General features: G+C 37.1%; 1 protein-coding gene across 5 annotated transcripts in view; it reads left to right on the forward strand.

The window, feature by feature from the left end:
* Positions 1-17,630, forward strand: part of AKAP6 (A-kinase anchoring protein 6) — a 480,944-nt gene that overhangs the window by 97,092 nt on the left and 366,222 nt on the right. The window contains exon 1 of one of the 5 annotated variants that reach the window (XM_038544460.1): positions 3,442-3,596. The exons of 2 other annotated variants lie outside the window; for them this stretch is intronic. The gene's annotated coding sequence lies outside the window, so the exon portion shown is untranslated. Of the gene's footprint in view, positions 1-3,441; positions 3,597-15,003; positions 15,227-15,346; positions 15,503-17,630 lie in introns of those variants that run through there. 2 more of the 5 variants (XM_038544458.1, XM_038544459.1) reach the window with 2 other exon arrangements.

A 17,630-nucleotide genomic window follows, 5' to 3' on the forward strand; every position in this document is an offset into this window, starting at 1 on the left:
GGAAGAGAAATTTAAAAATTGTATCATTTACAATAGTATCCAAAGTGATAAAATACTTAGGAATAAATTTAACCAAGGAGATAAAAGAACTGTACACTGAAAACTAGAAGACATTGATGAAAGAAATGAAAGAAGACAAGAATAAATGAAAATAAATTGGGTTTGTGGATTGGAAGAATTAGTATTGTTAAAATATACAAAGCTTTCTATAGATTTAATATGACTTCTATCAGAAGTCCAATGGTGGGCAGCCCGGGTGGCTCAGTGGTTTAGCGCCACCTTCAGCCCAGGGCGAGATCCTGGAGACCCGGGATTGAGTCCCACGTCAGGCTCCCTGCATGAAGCCTGCTTCTCCCTCTGTCTGTGTCTCTGCCTCTCTCCTTCTCTGTGTCTCTCATTAATAAATAAATAAAATCTTTAAAAGAAAGTTCAATGGTATTTTTCACAATAGAAAAAACTATCCTAAAATTTGTATGAAGAGACCTTTGAATAATAGCTAAAGCAATCTTGAGAAAGAACAAAGCTGGAGGCATTACACTTCCCAAATTCAAACTATACTGCAAAGCTATAGTAATAAAAACAGCCTGATACTGACATAAAAACAGACACATAGACCACATGGAATAAAATAGGATAGAGAGCTCAGAAATAAAACCATGCATATAGAGTCAACTAATATTTGACCAGTAATCCAAAAATATTCAGTGGGGAAATATTCTTTGCAATGTATGATTTGGGAGAAAATATTTGCAAACTATGTGTCAAATAAGGAGTTAGTATTCAAAATATGTAAGCAACTCATACAAGTGAACAGTAAGCAAACAAATAATCCAATTAAAAATGGGCAGAGGACTCGAATATACGTTTTTTCCAAAGAAGATGGGGTACCTGGGTGGCTCTTTGGTTGAGCATTCGACTTGGCTTTAGCTCAGGTCACAATTGCAGGGTCATGAGATGGAGTCCCACATTGGGCTTTGTACTCAGCGTGGAGTTGGCTTGAGATTTTCTCCCTCTCCCTCTGTTCCTCCCTCTGCTCCCACTCCCTTGCACGCTCACTCTCTCTCTCAAATAACGAACTAACTAAAATCTTCAAAGAAGATATACAAATAGCCAACAGGTATATGAAATGGTGCCTCACATAACTAATCATCAGGGAATGCAAATCAAAACTGTGATGAGACATCATCTCACATCTGTTAGAAGGACTATTCATAAAACATATGAGAAATAACAGGTATTGATAAGGATATGGAGAAAAGGAAACCCATGTTCTCTGTTAGTAGGAATGTAAATTGGTGTAGCCACTATGGAAAACAATATGGAGGTTTCCCAAAAAATTAAAAATAGGGGCACCAACCTGGCTCAGTCAGAGGAGCATGCAACTCTTGATCTTGGTATTATGAACTCAAGCCCCACATTGGGTGTAGAGATTACCTAAACAAATAAATAAAAACAAAAACAAATTGAAAATAGAACTACTATATGATCCAGCAATCTCACTTCTGGGTATATATCCAAAGGAAATGAAATCATTATCTTTTTTTTTTTTTTTTAAGATTTTATTCATTTATTTATTTGAGAGAGAAACAGAGTGAGTGAGTGAGCCCAGGGTGAAGAGTAGAGCGAGAGGGACGAGCAGAACATGTGCTGAGCGTGGAGCTTGATGCAGGGCTCAATCCTGAGATCATGACCTGAACTGAAATTAAGAGTCAGACACCCAACTGACTGAGCCACCAGGTCCCTGAAATCATTATCTTGAAGATATATCTGAATCCCCATGTTTGTTGCAGCATTATTCACAATAGCCACAATATGGAAAAAACCCTAAATGTTCATCAATAGATGAATGAATAAAGAAAAGGTGATATGTCTATAATGTATCCATAAAAAGGAAGAAAATTCTGCCATTTATGACATGAATAGACCTTGCAGGTGAAGTAAAATGAGTCAGACAGAGAAGATAATTACTATATGATATCACCCATATATGGAATCTAAAATAAAGCCAAATTCATAGAAACAAAGTAGAATGGTGGTTGCTATGAGCTAAGGGTAAGGAAAATGAGGAGATGTTGGTCAAAGGGTACAAACTTCAGATTATATGATGAATAAACTCTAGGGAGCTAATGTACAGCATAGGGGCTATAGTTAACAATATTGTATGTTTAAAAGTTGCTAAGATGTTCTCACCATGTGCAAAAAATTGTAATTATACAAGCTGATGGATATGTCAGCTAACCTTATTGTGGTGATCATTGTGTTTATCAAATCAGCATATACACTTTAAGCTTACACAATGTCACGTGTCAATTATGTCTCAGTAGAGCTGGGGAAACAAAGAAAAAAAATGGCAAAGGAAAGTACAGAGACTTACTCTTTATGTTCAAGATCAATCTTCTCCAGCTTGTTTCTCCTTAAAGTTCACTTGAGAATTAAGTATACATAGACGCTGCTAGTTCTTCCTCTCCTGGATATGAAGTTCCTGGAGGGTTGGGGAGGCAGTCAATGAGTGTTGACTAACTTGTTTTCTAGCCTACCCAGGAAAATGTCAAACAAAGTGAGATGTTCATTAAATACATTTTTTCTTAAACTATAGTGTACATAAAACTGTCAGGCTGATATACTTCTTCTACCTCCTTATAAATCTGTCCAAATCTGTTTTCTTTTAAATTTGCATATTATTTTGCACATTTTGGTAGAAAAAGAAATCATATTCTGTCAGCTGTTTCTGTTTTTACATGTCAAAAAATAAATAAATAAAACAAAAAACCAGGGTGCCTGGGTGGCTCAGTTGGTTAAGTGTCTGACATCAGCTCAGGTCATGATCTCAGGGTCCTGGGATGGAGCCCCGAGTTGGACTCCCCACTCAGCATGGAGTCAGCTTGCTCTGCTCCTCCCCTGCTTGTGCACTCTCTCTCTCTCTCAAATAAATAAATAAAATCTAAAAAAAAAACCAAAAAACTCTCACCTTTTAGACACCAGCTTAATTAAAGGGCCATTCCAAAAGCTCTTATTTTAATAATTGAATCATCTGCATGTTAATAAAATATTCTGGATTGTTTGTTTTCAGGCAAAAGTAACATTTCTTACTGAAGAAACTCATTCAAAGGACCCTGAGTATCCAAATCAGTGTTTGAGTCATACAGAACTATTAACAATGACAGGATCAGGGCAAAGGCCACAGTGAATAGAAGCTATGACAAGCAGAATTTGTCTGAGATTCATTTGTATTTGGCTGCAAATGACTAAGTGAGGCCAAAACTAGCTGTGTCATGTGATGTATGATATATTTGAAAGATTATAAATGGACGATTTCTAGAGTCTATTGGAGAAGGACCAGTGGTTTCTGAGTGTCACATCAGTTGTTAACTGTTGCTAACAAAGAAAGATAGGAAAATAAGAATAAAAGGCCTAGGAGATAGCTTTCAAGAATCTGAGTTGCTCTTGGATGGAAGTGAGGTGCTCATGTGCGTGGATGATAGAGCTCATCGAAGACTTACCTAAATAGGGCCAGGAAGTGAAAGGCTCGAAAATGATGACCTTTCTGGGAACGTGCTGCTCCTTTTCTTCCACACCACTGCTAGACTCGGGGAGTGGTGAGTGTTAAAATCAAATGGCTGGAGGGTTTAACTTTCAGCTCGGGCTTGAGCTCTCTAGTGGTAGAGGGGAGAGTGTATGGGTTAGTCTGTTAACAATGTTCAGCATTTTGCCCTTTGTACTCTTGTGATTTAGAGGGGTGCCCTAAATTAAATTTTTTTTTCTGTCTTTGCTGAAAGGAAGATCCGGCAAAAATATCTTGTAATATTTAGTTTGTAAATAATTTTCTAGAGTTGATAAAGGATCTGCTGGGTTCTTTTTAGAGGCTTTTAAGTCATTGGCCTTTACTTAGCATTTTCTATTATTGCTATTTATTTCATTAAGCAAGAGAATAAATAATTTATTAGGAGAAAGACAAAAACTCAATGAAGGTGAATTTATGCTTAAAATAGCTCATGCTCCATCCTTTTATTGTCTACTGGAGTACACAGCACAAAAATATTTATGAGCTTATACTACCTCTCTACTTTTCAATAGAAAATATGTATTTTATTTTTCTTTGAAGGTTCATGATATACAACTTTCATTTGTTCTAGGAATTATTTTTTCAAAACATTAATTCATGTCAGAACAAGTCATATTTTATCGGACACTCACCTTCAATTTAGATGGCTGATGGGGCAGAAATGCTGGACAGTATTTAATGGATATGTTGCATTTTAAGCAAAACTATTCTAATATGTTTGAAAAAATAAATCCTACCTTGTTGAAATTGTTTTTTTTGAAAAGCAGACATAGTACCAGACCTTAATTATTCTTTTTGTAGTAAAGGACATCCAGATGGAAAATCTCTGATCACATCAGATCTTTGGATATTAAGAGCTTTTGCCGTGCTCCATTAGTATTTTTTAATCTGACATCAGAAACTTGTAAAGAAAATCCTTTTTGCATGTCTGGGAAGTTAGGGTGAGTAGGAAATAATGCTTTTGAAAATCCTGGTCTTTATGGGAGTTCATCACCCGTAAAATGCTTTCTGTTTATGGAAGAACAGCAGTATGGGTAGTTATTTGATGTGCTCTCATGTTGCAGCATGAAGAGCAAAAACAATGTAATATTAGTTGAAAGACTTGGCTTAAATTCATTATTTGGTATTTCACTCTGATTCAGTTGTCTTCAAAAATAATAGTTGTTCACTTTAGAATATATCTACTTGTGGAACAAATAATAAAATAACCTCACTGTCAACCTGATCACTTAATCACCTGTGGCTTTGATCATGAGATCAGATTTAGTTCACAGGAAGCAGCTCTTTCTTAAAGGGATTATTTGAATGAATCAAATACAATCTTAATGAACTGAGTCATAATAAGCCAGTTGTGTTAAAAAGCTATGATGTTTTAAGAGATGGGTAGGCACAATTTTAAACCTAGTATTTTAATCAAGTCCCCCACCCAATCTTGTGACATTCTCTACCAAAATACACAAAATAATAATTTTAATAACCAAATAAGTTTGGGAATTAATGCACCCCTATATATTGATGCTCAGTGTGCTTGAAAGTTCTAAAGCCCTGTCCTGCAACTAGGAAACTGTTTTATTTTTTAGTCTAGATATTTTTAAGTTTTATGTTTGCATACAAATAGTTAAGAGTCAAGTAGTTCTGAGATTTAAGACAAACAGCAGTCGCTAGACTTTCTTCTTTTCCATGTTCTGTTCTCCAGAGATAACCACTTTTCATCTTTTAACTGATTTTTTTGGTACTGACCTCTGTCTTGAAACAATTGAATGGTATGGCTACTTCCTGAGTATTTTTTCTCTTTTTAAATTCAAGTATGGTTAACATACAGTGTAATATTAGTTTCAGATGTATAATATAATGATTCAATAATCCTGTGTATTTCTCAGTGCTCATCAAGATAAGTGTACTCTTAATCCCCTTTATCTATTTCACCTATCTGCCCTCCCCCCCTCTGGCAAACTACCAGTTTGTTCTCTGTATTTAAGAGTCTGCTAAAAAGCAGACTCCAAAAGGAGCACCTGAGTGATTCAGTCAGTTAAGTGTCCGACTCTTGATTTTGGCTCAGGTCATGATCTCAGGATTGAGATGGAGCTGGGAGTCAGGCTCCATTCTGGGTGTAGAGCTTGCTTAAAAGTCTCTCTCTGCCCCTTCCTCTGCCTCTCCCCCTTTCTCTCTAAAAAGAAGTCTGCTTTTTTGTTTGTCTCTTTTTTCTTTGTTTGTTCATTTGTTTCTTAAATTACAGATATGAGTGAAATTGTATTGTACTTATCTTTCTCTGAATTCTTTCACGTAGTGTTATATCCTCTAGGTCCATTCATGTTGCTGCAAATGGCAAGATGTCATTATTTTTCTTTTCTTTCTTTCTTCTTTCTTTCTTTCTTTCTTTCTTTCTTTCTTTCTTTCTTTTTTTTTTTTTTTTACAGTTGAGTAATATTCTGTTACACACTCAAGCACACACACACTCCCCACTTATTTATCCATTCATCTATTTTTGGACACTTGGATTCCTTTAATATCTTGGCTATGGTAAATAATGCTGCAATGAACAGGGGATACATATATTTTTTTGAATTAATATTTTTGTTTTCTTTGAGTAACTACTCAGTATTGGTATTACTGGATCATATGATAATTCTATTTTTAACTTAACCTCCATACCGATTTCCACAGTGGCTGCACCAGTGTACATTCCCACTAACGGTGCACAAGGGTTCCTTTTTCTCCATATCCTCACCACCACTTGTTATTTCTTGTGTTTTTTATTTTAGCCATTGTGACAGATGTGAGGTAATATCTCATTGTGGTTTTAATTTACATTTTCTTGATGATTAGTGATATTGAGCATCTGTGTCTTCTTTGCAAAAATGTCTAGTCAGGTCCTCTGCCCAGTTTTTAATTGGATTATTTGGGGCTTTTTGGTGTTGAATTGTATAAATTCTTAATATGTTTTGAATATTAACTCCTTATCAGATTATCATTTGCAGATATAGTCTCTCATTCATTAGGTCACCTTTTTGTTTGATGATTTCCTTTGATATATAAAACCTTTTTATTTCAGTGTGGTGGTCCCAGTAGTATTTTAGTTTTTTGTTTTCCTTGCCAGAGAAGACATATCTAGAAAAATGTTTCTATGGCTGATGTCAAAGAAATTACTGCCTATATTTTCTCCTAGAATTTGTATGGTTTTAGGTCTCACATTTAGGTCTTTAATCCATTTTGAGTTTATTTTTGTGTATGGTTAAATTGTTGTGCCCAAGATTGCGAATCCGAGAAACTACCAAGGAGCCGACACCGATGCAAGCGTTGGAGAGTTTATTTACAAGCTTGAGCTTGGGTCTAAGTATACCCGCCCTACACAGCAGAGCAGGGACTTGGACCTCGAAGTGGGTTACAGCTGGGTTTTTTATAGGCTGGTCTAGGGGATTTTTCAGAAGGGGTGGAGGAATTTCTCAAGTTCTGTTTACATTCTGATATGGGGCTTTCAGGGGTATTGAGCTCTGTTCTCATTCTAATATGGGAATTTCTACCACGGGGTGGGCTCTGTTGTCTTTATGATATGGGATTCTCTGCCCAGGGCAATTCTGAGCTCTGTTGTCTTTGATATGGGATTCCCTGCCAAGGACATTGAGGACATTCTGCAGTTTTTCCCATAAAGTTCAGCTCTTACTCACAGGGGCCTAAGATGGCTGTACTTGTGCTAATGCTAAACTTTAGGTGGGATGGCCTTAATTTTTCTCGGCCTCCACAAAATTAAGTGGTCCAGTTTCATTGTTTTGTATGTAGTTATCCAGGTTTCCCAACACCATCTGTTGAAGAGACAGTGTTTTCCCCGTTGTATATTCTTGCCTCCTTAGTTGTAGATTAATTGACCATAAAAGTGTGGGTTTATTTCTGGACTCTCTCTGATCTGTGCCATTGATCTATGTGTCTCTTTCTGTGCCAGAACCATGCTGTTTTGATTACTACAGCTCTATAATATATTTTGAAATTTGAGAGTGTGATACCTTCAGCTTTGTTATTCTTTCTTAAGATTGCTTTAGATATTCAGGATTTTTCAAGGTTCCATGAAAATGTATTTTTTTTCTCTCATCATTGTTGATTTCTCATTGTGATAGATGAGAATTTATTTAGCTTGCCCCCCATCCCATCTATCACTCTCTTACAAGTGTGCATGTGAATATGTGTGTGCACTCTTACAATTCCCACCCTCTCATTCTTCCTGTAAAATTATATTGTGATTTGGATTATATCAACATTTAGTGTTTGTATTATTAAGATTATATAAATGTGATTTTTAGCTAACCTGGCATAGAGCAATATGATTCTTGTTCTATTTTTATACACTTTTAAATGTTTTTCTGGAGTTTGTAATTATTATTCATTTAGTTTTTTATGTGTTTATCTCTAATTCAACCCTTAGTTCTCTACTAGTTGAGTAAATCTCTTGTAGCTATGTATGTTCATTTACATCATGTTTTCTCTCAATGTCACTTGTTTGAGCAGTCTTTCTGAAAGTCTTCTAACCTGTCCCATTCTGGACTGTTTTCCTTCCTTGTTTGGTACACAGCTGCCATCTTGAGATTTCCCTTCTTCATCAACCATGGAGTGGTTTCTGTTTTCTGTTTCCCACGACTTCCTCTTTCTGGGTTTCCTTTGTTTTGATAGAGTATCTAGAGACACTGATATCTTTTGAGAAGAGTATGTGAGAGCACACAAAAAGTGTGCTTTTTGTGAGCTTAAATATCTAAAAATATCTTTATTCTATCCTCACAATTGGACTGTTTATCAATGCATATTTTTGGTACACAAGTCTATGCTATGCTATTTTTGGTACACAAGTCTATGCTATAATTCTTAACTTTTTTTTTTTTTTTAAAGTAGGCTCTACACCCAAGGTGACTCAGATCAAGAGTCTTTAGTCTTTAGGTCTTACCTCTATATGCTATAATTCTTTTTCCTTCTTAAGGAAAACAATTGTCTTCTAGCTTCCAATGTTGTTGCTATGGAACAACACACTCTTGTGTGTCTCCTCTATTTTCAGTACTCCACTACTGGCATTTATGATCGCTAAATGTGTGGTGGTGGTTTTTACCACACTAAGAACTTGTGCTAACAACTGGCTATCCTATAATTTAACTCAATCCTGACATTATCTACCTGAAGATAGTGTCAGATCCTACAGGTTAAGGGATCAATTCCACAAAACTGTCTCCTTCCACCCACTTCAGATGCCAAGTGCAAGTCCAGGTTGTTACCAGTGTATCTGACTGGCTATAATTCAACCCCCTTCTCAGGTTCCTGCCAGCTCCTTTTCAGGTTTTCTTAATTTTCTATACCCAGTCACAGAATGCAGGAAAACAGTTTACTTACTAGATTACCAGTTTAATACAAAAGATATTAAACAATACGAATGACAGCAGATAAAGAGATACATAGGGCAAGGTCCTAAGCACAAGAGCTTCTGTCTCTGTGGATGTGTTTTTGTTCACCAATCTGTGTAGGCCCTCTGAACCTCATCCTTTTGGGTTTTTATGGAGGCTTCATTACTTAGAAATGATTGATTAAATTACTGATCATTGGTGATTGACTCAACTTCCAGCCCTTATCTTCTTTCCCCTGATTCAGGGGTGGGACTGAAAGTTCTAACCCTTTAATCAAGATTGGTTCCTCTGGCAAGCAGCCTCATCCTTAAAGGCTTTCCAAAAGTCCCCTCATTAACATAAATTTGAAAGGGAGTTGTTGAATAGCAGGACACTCTTTTCACCTTTATGGCTCTGGTACTATTTTGGGAACGAAGGACAAAAGACCAACTGCTATAACAAAAGATGTTCCCCTTGCTTTGTGCTTAGGAAATTCCAAGTGTTAGGAGCTCTCTGCCAGAAATGAGGGCATAGATCAAAATATATTTCTTATTATAAGTCACAATATTAGAGTTGCTGTTGAGAAATCCAAGGCAGTATTATTTATGATTCCTTGTATATGCCTCTATCTCTAACCCAGATTTCATTTTCCCTAATATTCTGAGATTCCAAATAAAGTGTTTGTCTATTTGCATATACTTGGTGGGTCTTTTTAATCTAGAAACTCTTGTCTTTCTGTTTCTTAAAAGATTTCATTGATGATTTTATCCTTTCTCTTTCTTTTTGCATTCTGGAACTCCTGTTCTCCAAATGTTGGGTCTCCTAGATTGGTTACTAATTGTCTTACCTTTTCTTTCCTAATTTCTATTTATCTTTTTGCTTTACTTTGTGTGAGATTTTCTCAACTTTATTTTCAGCCATTATATTGAGATTTCCCTTTATGCTGTCATGTTTTTATTTTTCCAAAGTTCTTTTTTGTTCCAAAAATATTTCTTTTAAAAATAACATTCTATTCTTGTTTTATGGTTACAGTATCTTATCTCTGATAATCTTTCTCTTTCAGTTAAGTCATCTTCTCCCTGCATAACCTGTTTCCTCCAGGTTGAGGTTTTTTTGTTGCTTACTTTGGGCCTATTATCCATATTAAGGCTTTCTCTAAATCTGTGCTAAAAATCCTTGAGTGCCTGATCATATTTAGGAGTAGGAGACCAGAATGCTGAATGAATGCTCTGCATATTTGGACAGGCCTATTGACTGTGAATGTCACTGTAGGGTGATCTGGATGTGCTAGTTTTATTATCTTGTCTTCTTGGACTGATCAGATCTCCTGGAGAGGGGATCTCTCATCTCTTGACTGGAGAGTAAAGGCTTTGGAGAATCAAGTTGGGAGAGACGGGCAGGAAGGGAGAGATCAGCATGCAGATTGGTATATTAACTCAGTCCACCATTTTCAAGGTACTTCTGTCTTCAACTGATCACTGTCCCCAAGTCCAGAGACCTTTTAATTGATCCTTTTTGGAGAATACAGTCTTCTGCCAGAATTGGGGGTAGGAGCAACCACCCAGCAACACAGAGTAAGGAAAGATTTAGAGTTCTAACTTATTTTTAAACATTGTTCAATCAGAGTTAGTCTCAATGTGTTATTGCCCCTTTACCAGACAGAGTTAGGCCAAACTCAAGGTTAAGGGCACAGTCCTCCAAGGCTGCCAAGTATGCCCAAAGCTTCTGATACCAGCGCAAATTCAAGGGTCCTCAGTGTATCCTCACTTCAAACCAGATGATTATAAATTTGAGGGTCCTTATAGACTCCTTTGGATTTGCTAATTTGATCTATCAACTCACAGAACTCAGGAAAGCATTATACTTGTGATTATAGTTTTATTATAGTAACAGAATGCAAATCAGAACCAGCCAAAGGAGGAAACATATAGGGTGGAATCTGGGACTGAGAAGATTCCAACCACAAAGTATTCACATCCGTAGGGATATATTGCCCTTCTGTCATTGATATGTGACAGTAACCATGGAGTATTGCCAACTTGGGAAGTTTGCTTGAGCTTCAATGTCTGTAGTTTTTCCTGGGGCTTCATTTCTTGTATGATTGATTAAATGATTGCCCTGGTGGTTGCCCAAAGTCCAAGCCCTCTAATTACATGGTTGATTTTTCTGTCTGGCTAGCCTCATCTTGAGTCACCTTGTTAGAATAAACCGTCAGGTGTGGTCTGAGAGGCCCACAATAAATAACAAAAATACTCCTGACATTTGGGAAATTCAAAGATATAGAGGTTATCTCCTAGGAATCAGGACAAAGGTCAGATTTTTCTTTTTGTAAAGTTAATTCTTGGCTCTACACTCTTCCATCTCCATTTCTAGAGGTACCTGATTCTATCAATTCTAAAATGCTTAAAGATTCTGAAGTAAAATTAGGTTGATTCTTTGTTCTCTGCTCTGCTGGTTTAGGATTTAGCTTGCTTTCTTTCTTTCTTTCTTTCTTTCTTTCTTTCTTTCTTTCTTCTTTTAGAAGATGTTATTTATTCATTTGAGAGAGAGAGGGAACAGAAGCAGGGGAGGGGGAGGAGCAAGGGCAAAGGGAGAGGAAGAGGAGCAAAGTGGGGAGGAGGAGGAGGAGAAGCAGACTCCCTGCTGAGCAGGGAGCCTGACATGGGGCTCCATTTCAAGACCCTGAGATCAAGACCTGAGCTAAAGGCAGACACTTAACTCACTTGAGCCCCCCAGGCACCCCTGGATTTAGCTTTCTTGAGTCAGCTGAGGTATTTATCACTTGTTCGTCTAATTTTCAGTTTCCAAAACTTTTTCCTCCCATTCTTGAGTGTTTAGATTAAAAAAAAGAAAAAATCCTCTGCAGTTTTATTAGTGGGATTTCTAGAGAAAGCAAAATTAGATTCATATATTCAGTATGCTATCTCTACTCAAAAGTCACCCAGCACTCTCATTTTGTTTGTCAGTAGCAACTTCTTCTAGAATACCTATTAGCACCAGGTAAATAAACACTGAGTTGGAAAACAATTGTATATTGGTGCATTAAAACAGACCAATTAATTTAGGCTTCGGAATCTTTAGAGAAATAGGGTTTAGGGCTCATTTCCTTTCTACTTTACATAAAGAAGTCACAAAAGATAAGTAGCCTCTTATTACTTATTGACTGAGGATTAAAATATAGGAATAGAAGAGAACCTTATAACTTCAATGTTATCTATTTTTACAATGTTTGAATTAATATATATTAGTTTTTAATTAATTTAAAAATAATTTTAGAACAGAAAGCAAAGTAACAATATTGCATTAAATAATCCCTAAAAAATTTTCCATTTTAAATCTATGATACTAGGTTTAATGGAGAACTAAAAATGGAGAATTCTTTTATATTTAATGGAGTAGGAAGGACAGTGCACAGAACTCCTTTTATCACTCTGATCTAAAAGTCAGATTTGTAGGCTCCCTGTCTCTCTCCCTTTCTCCTTTTTTTTTTTTTTTGGACTAGAAAGAGGTTTTTAAGGTTATGCTTTATATTAATGAAATCTACTTGGAAAAGAGGATGTTGATGTTGATCCTCTCATAATGCTAATTTCTCATTTCATTTTCTTGGTAAGTAAGAGAACATGCATTGATTTCCATTTTAGAATACAACTGCAATCCAATTTCTCTTCTTTTACAATCTTTTTAGAGTTTCTGCTCCATGTGGGATTCAGTCCAAACTCCTTGGTATGGAATGACCTTCTTAGCATTCTTAAATCCCCAACTTATCTTATAGCCTTATCTGTTCCTGTTCGCCATCAAGTTCCCATTTCCCCTCAGTGCCGAATTATTTGCTGATTTTCCCAACTTCTTGGTGTTGAGATGTTCCCCCAGGCTTTGATTCTTTCCCCACTTCCTTTCTATCCTTGCTCATCTAAATCATACCTGTTTTTACAAGCCTATCTCAATGTTACCTTACCAGAAAACATTCCTCCTTATTTTTCCTCCAGTTGACCCCAATCCACTGGAGCCTCACGGGGCTTTTGTGGCTCACATCCTGCTTGTGTAATAGGTATCAGTGTGTGTGTGTGGGGGGGGGGGGCAGTGGAGGGAAGGAAATTGTCTCTATTATAATTTCCTTGAGGGCAAATATGTTGAGTCATATATACACATAATATCTTATATAAAATTGATTCTCAATAATGTCAGTTGATTTGAAATGAATCTTGTTTTCTTTGTGTTAATAGCATTGGCAAGAGCAACGATTGCATAGATTATGTATTAGAGTTTTAGAATCCATTTCTTCTCAAGCTGTTTTCTTGAACAACAGAAAGGTAGCTGCCTAATGCTTAAAGATGATTATTAGCAACTTGGGATGGGAATAAGAAATATGAACACTCATCATTGAATCCAGGTCCACACTCTCATGACCATGAGCACCATTTGCAGCTAACTAGTTGATGCAGCCAAATGATCTGAGTGACAGGAACCAACTGCTGTGGTGGGGAAAAGAAAACCCAGAAGGTATGATGACTAGGCCAGTCAATCTGAGATTCCATGCCACAGGAGAAGAATTTGAATAATCTGGGGGTGGGGGTGGGGTGAGGGTAAGGAAGAGAAGCCCAGGATGGAAGATGATGGATGAAGTGTGTTATGGCTGTCGGAAGACCCTATGCTCTGGGTGAGGGAGTTAGTGGTGATTGAAGGGAGACTGGGAGAGGTCTTTGTGGGATTAACAGGGTATAATCAACCATCTGCCTGGGGACACAGCCATTCACAAAGGACATATTAAAGGGGAAAAAAGAGAGGAAACATCAGTGATAACACCAAGGAAACCTTTTTAATTGCAGAAATCTGTCAGAGCTCCACTATTTAGATGTCGGCCCTCCCTCTCCTCCCTTTCACTTGAAGTCCTATTCATGGATATCTGCTTGCAGGCTGTGTCGTAGCAGGAAGATTAGAAAGTGAGACTAATCTGGGGTTATGGCAGTGATCTCACTAAACCTTTTTACTCCAGGTGAATGCTGGACGACTTGGAGCCAGAAGGAGAGAGCTGAGGAGAAAGAGGAGACAATGATTGTGGAAACTTCCTTAGGGGCATCTTACAAAAACCACTCTCTATTTTCTCCCCAAGTAAAAATCTAACTTAACACTTGTTAGGAACTCTTGGGCTCCCCTCTTTAAGAGCTTAGAGCCATTTAAAGCTTCCCAACATCTGACCTCACAAGAGGCCAGGGAGATACACAGGCAGCAAGATTTAAAACCAGAGGATGAATTGGAGCCTCAACCATCTAGGTAGGCTGTGAGATTTAATTCAGCGATTTATTAAACTTGTTTTTGTGGTTTTTTTCACAGAGCCTGCTTCTAGAATGTTGGCATCAGATTCAGGGTACACCTCTTAACTTTGTTTATTTTTTCCTTAATGCAATCAAACCATGAGAACTAATCTTAGACACAAATGAAAACATTCCAGTCAACCTTTTTTCTCCTTTCAAAATTCATTGTCTTTATGAATAAGTTATGTGGAGAATGATTATGAGAATATAAAAAAAATGAAATGAAGATGGAGGGAAAAAGGACATGTTAGTGATTCCTAACATTTTCTCTATCTCAGTTTTGTAACATGTGCTGTGTAGCAAGCAGATCTGTTAATTTGGCTAGAATTGTGCTTTGGTCTCTTGTTTTTTTTAGGGAGTAAGCAGAGCACAGAAAGATTGAGAGGAAGTATTTGGGTTTGGGGTTTATTTCATAGATAGTAAACTGCCTCTCAAACTATACACATGATGATGTTCTTACTTGGAAAGAACAGTTTCTTCCTAAGAAAAGAGAGGGGACTTGAACCTATTTCCTTCAGATTGGCCTTGTCAGCTGGTTATATTAATGTAGTCCTATTTATTTATAAATTTATTAATTTCTTCTGCTTTAGGATTGCTCAGTTTTTAAAATACACAGTTCTTTTGAACTGTGACTGGATGTGCTCTGTCTACCCAGACAATCTTTTCCATAGTGATCCTTGTTTTGGCAACTGTCTCCTCTTTCTCTGTGCACTTATCACGGCTTGTTTGCAAAAGACCTAACTATAACTGCACAGGCCTGGAGCTTATACATTAGCTTCCAAATAGGGACAGCGGAGTAGCCTTCTCTTCGGAAGAGATTTAGGCTACAAAGGGCATATGAAGTCTGTGCTCCACAGACTCACAGTGCCCTGCAGGCATGGAGCAGCCCTGACACCAGCTTTTATCTTATTTGGCCACAGGAAGAGAACCCAAGGGGGGTGGAAAAGGAGGAGCCAGACGCTTAATCCTGAAGGAACTTTAGGGACAAAGCATTTACAGTGAGTACATTTGGCAGATTTCTGGCTTTTCTATTCTTTTATTTAAGAGAGAAAAATTACAAGAGAAGAGAGAAAGAGGTGGGCAGCTTTGATGGCTGTGTAGTTGCATTTTTTTTTTTTTTTTTTTTTGGTCTCCTAGCTTGGTAGAAGAACACTCTCTGATTTAAATCTGTCTTATTCAAGCCAAATACCTTCTGCTAAAGTCAGGTTTCAACTAAAGACTTGTGGACCATCAGGAAGATAGCAGAACCAATCCTTGTTAGTAAGCAATTCATGGTATGTTTCTTCTGTTTCTATAGAATGATAAATAGAAAAGCGCTCCCACAAATTAAAAAAAAAAACAAAACTTTAAAATCTTTACTGCTTGCAGGGTTTTGTACTTTAAATGTTGAATCTTCTTTGGATTTGTGGAAAGGAAAGGATTTGATTTATGTTATTTTTAACAGCAGCTGGGATAAAGGTGGTATTATCTCTAATGCTGGAAAGGTGGCCACAGATAAGCATTTGATGGGGGAGGGGGGAGGGGAGGACACTGGTTTCCAAAAAGCTGGTTGATTACTTCTATCTCATACTTTTGGATCCCGAGTAAGTGGGTGGGCACCTGTACACATTGGGGTCATTGCTTTCATTTGCATCATCGGAACTTGTCTGCTGGCTGTAAAAGAAAATTGCTCTGTGGCTGGAAAGGAATCTTTTCACAAGACGCCTTATAAAGAAGAATGCAAAACTTATAGCATTTAGAAGAATATATAATAGACTTGTGTCAAATTTCCTATATTTGCATTCAAATGGAGCAATTAATTTGGTGGGAAAGCAAACGGGAGTAGTCATGATAGGGGCAGGAAAATATACACAAAGATTGTTACTATAGGTCTCTAAAATGTGAAGCAGTTTTCCTTTAAGTTCTAAGTTTATCTTTGACATCAGATGTAATTTTGTGATAATCAAAACTAGAGATTGGTTATCCATGGGTGATACATTAAGTGAATTATCAGAATTGGAAATAAAATGTTTATAGTAATTACTTTCCATGAAAATGGATAATTAACCAATTTTATGCCTCTTCCCAGGCTTGCTATGCTATTATGACACATAAGATATTTTTTTCCCAGTGGCAAAGGTGTATGAGGGATAGAAATTGAAATAAAACTTGAGTAGAGCACTACTTTGCTTTACTTCTCTGAGATATGTAAATTCTCTTGTTTATAGTTTCATCAGTTAAATATGGAAACATCACATCCAGGTTGAAATTTTATACATGCAGAAAAATTTTCCTCTGCAGCTTGAATGTAAGTTTTCCTTACTCATGTGTGATGAACACTAGCTACATTTTTGTTTAATGTTTTTATTTTCTTCTGTGTGTCCTCTACATACATAACCTCAACATCTCTCTTGTCTTTAATTTCAAACCCTAAGGGGAGAGAATCTGCTGTGTTTGTTTCTCTGGGAGGAATTAGCAACATATAATGTGTAAATAGTGGTTTACAAAAGGCATTTGCATGGTAATACTTTATTTCATTCCATTAAGTAGGATAAATCTATTAATACTGTTTATGTACTTTGGTAAAACGGAGGGCCAGCACTCAATGTCTACACAGTTCTCAGTATAGGCGGGATGCTTCCAATGGCTTTGAAGTCTCTGGATAAATAACCCTAGGTAATCACAGATCCTTATGGTCAGATGGGATCTCACTCATCATCTAGTCCAGTTTCGTCATTTTACACATGGAGAAACTGATACTCAGAAATCTGGAGCCACTTGCCCCACACAAAACTGTATTGTGTCTGCTTTGTGCACAGCCTGATGGTATATATGGAAATGGTGTATGGTGGGACAAAAATTGCTTTGAGCCAGTTTTTTAGTGTGTTCTTTAGTTTACAGTAGGATGTATATTCCAGCGAAGGTCCTGTGTTGATTTAGAAGTTTCAGAGAAAACACAATGATGGAGCATCATTGTTCAGTTGTGCAGGGTGCTGGGGAGGGATCTGGGGTCAGGTATCTGAGTGGGTATTGTGGGTGTGGCTGAAACCATTCATTGTCCACTACCCTGGTATTTAGTTTTCTAATTTGGGTGAATCTGGTTTCTTAGAAGAGGTAGCCACTGTGACACCAGTGTCTTCTTCATTATTCACCAGTTCTGTGACCTTCCATTGGAAACCTTTACTTTTGTGTATCACATTCCTTCTCTGGGATTGTGATTCTAAATAGATCCCCCAGAGGGCAGTGATTAAAAATTTAAAAGTGCTCTGGGAAATCAGAACCAGAGCCTATCTGAGCCCGGGGTGTGAATAAGTAGTATGGTAGGTCACTCTTCCTGGAGTTTTATCACTCCTGGAGTTTTGATATCTCTTAATTGTTTGTTTGTTTTTTTTTTTTTTAAATAGGCAAGTGTAGTATTATTTT

This window comes from Canis lupus, chromosome 8 (genome assembly GCF_011100685.1).
Source record: "Canis lupus familiaris isolate Mischka breed German Shepherd chromosome 8, alternate assembly UU_Cfam_GSD_1.0, whole genome shotgun sequence".
NCBI classification, from domain to species: domain Eukaryota; kingdom Metazoa; phylum Chordata; class Mammalia; order Carnivora; family Canidae; genus Canis; species Canis lupus.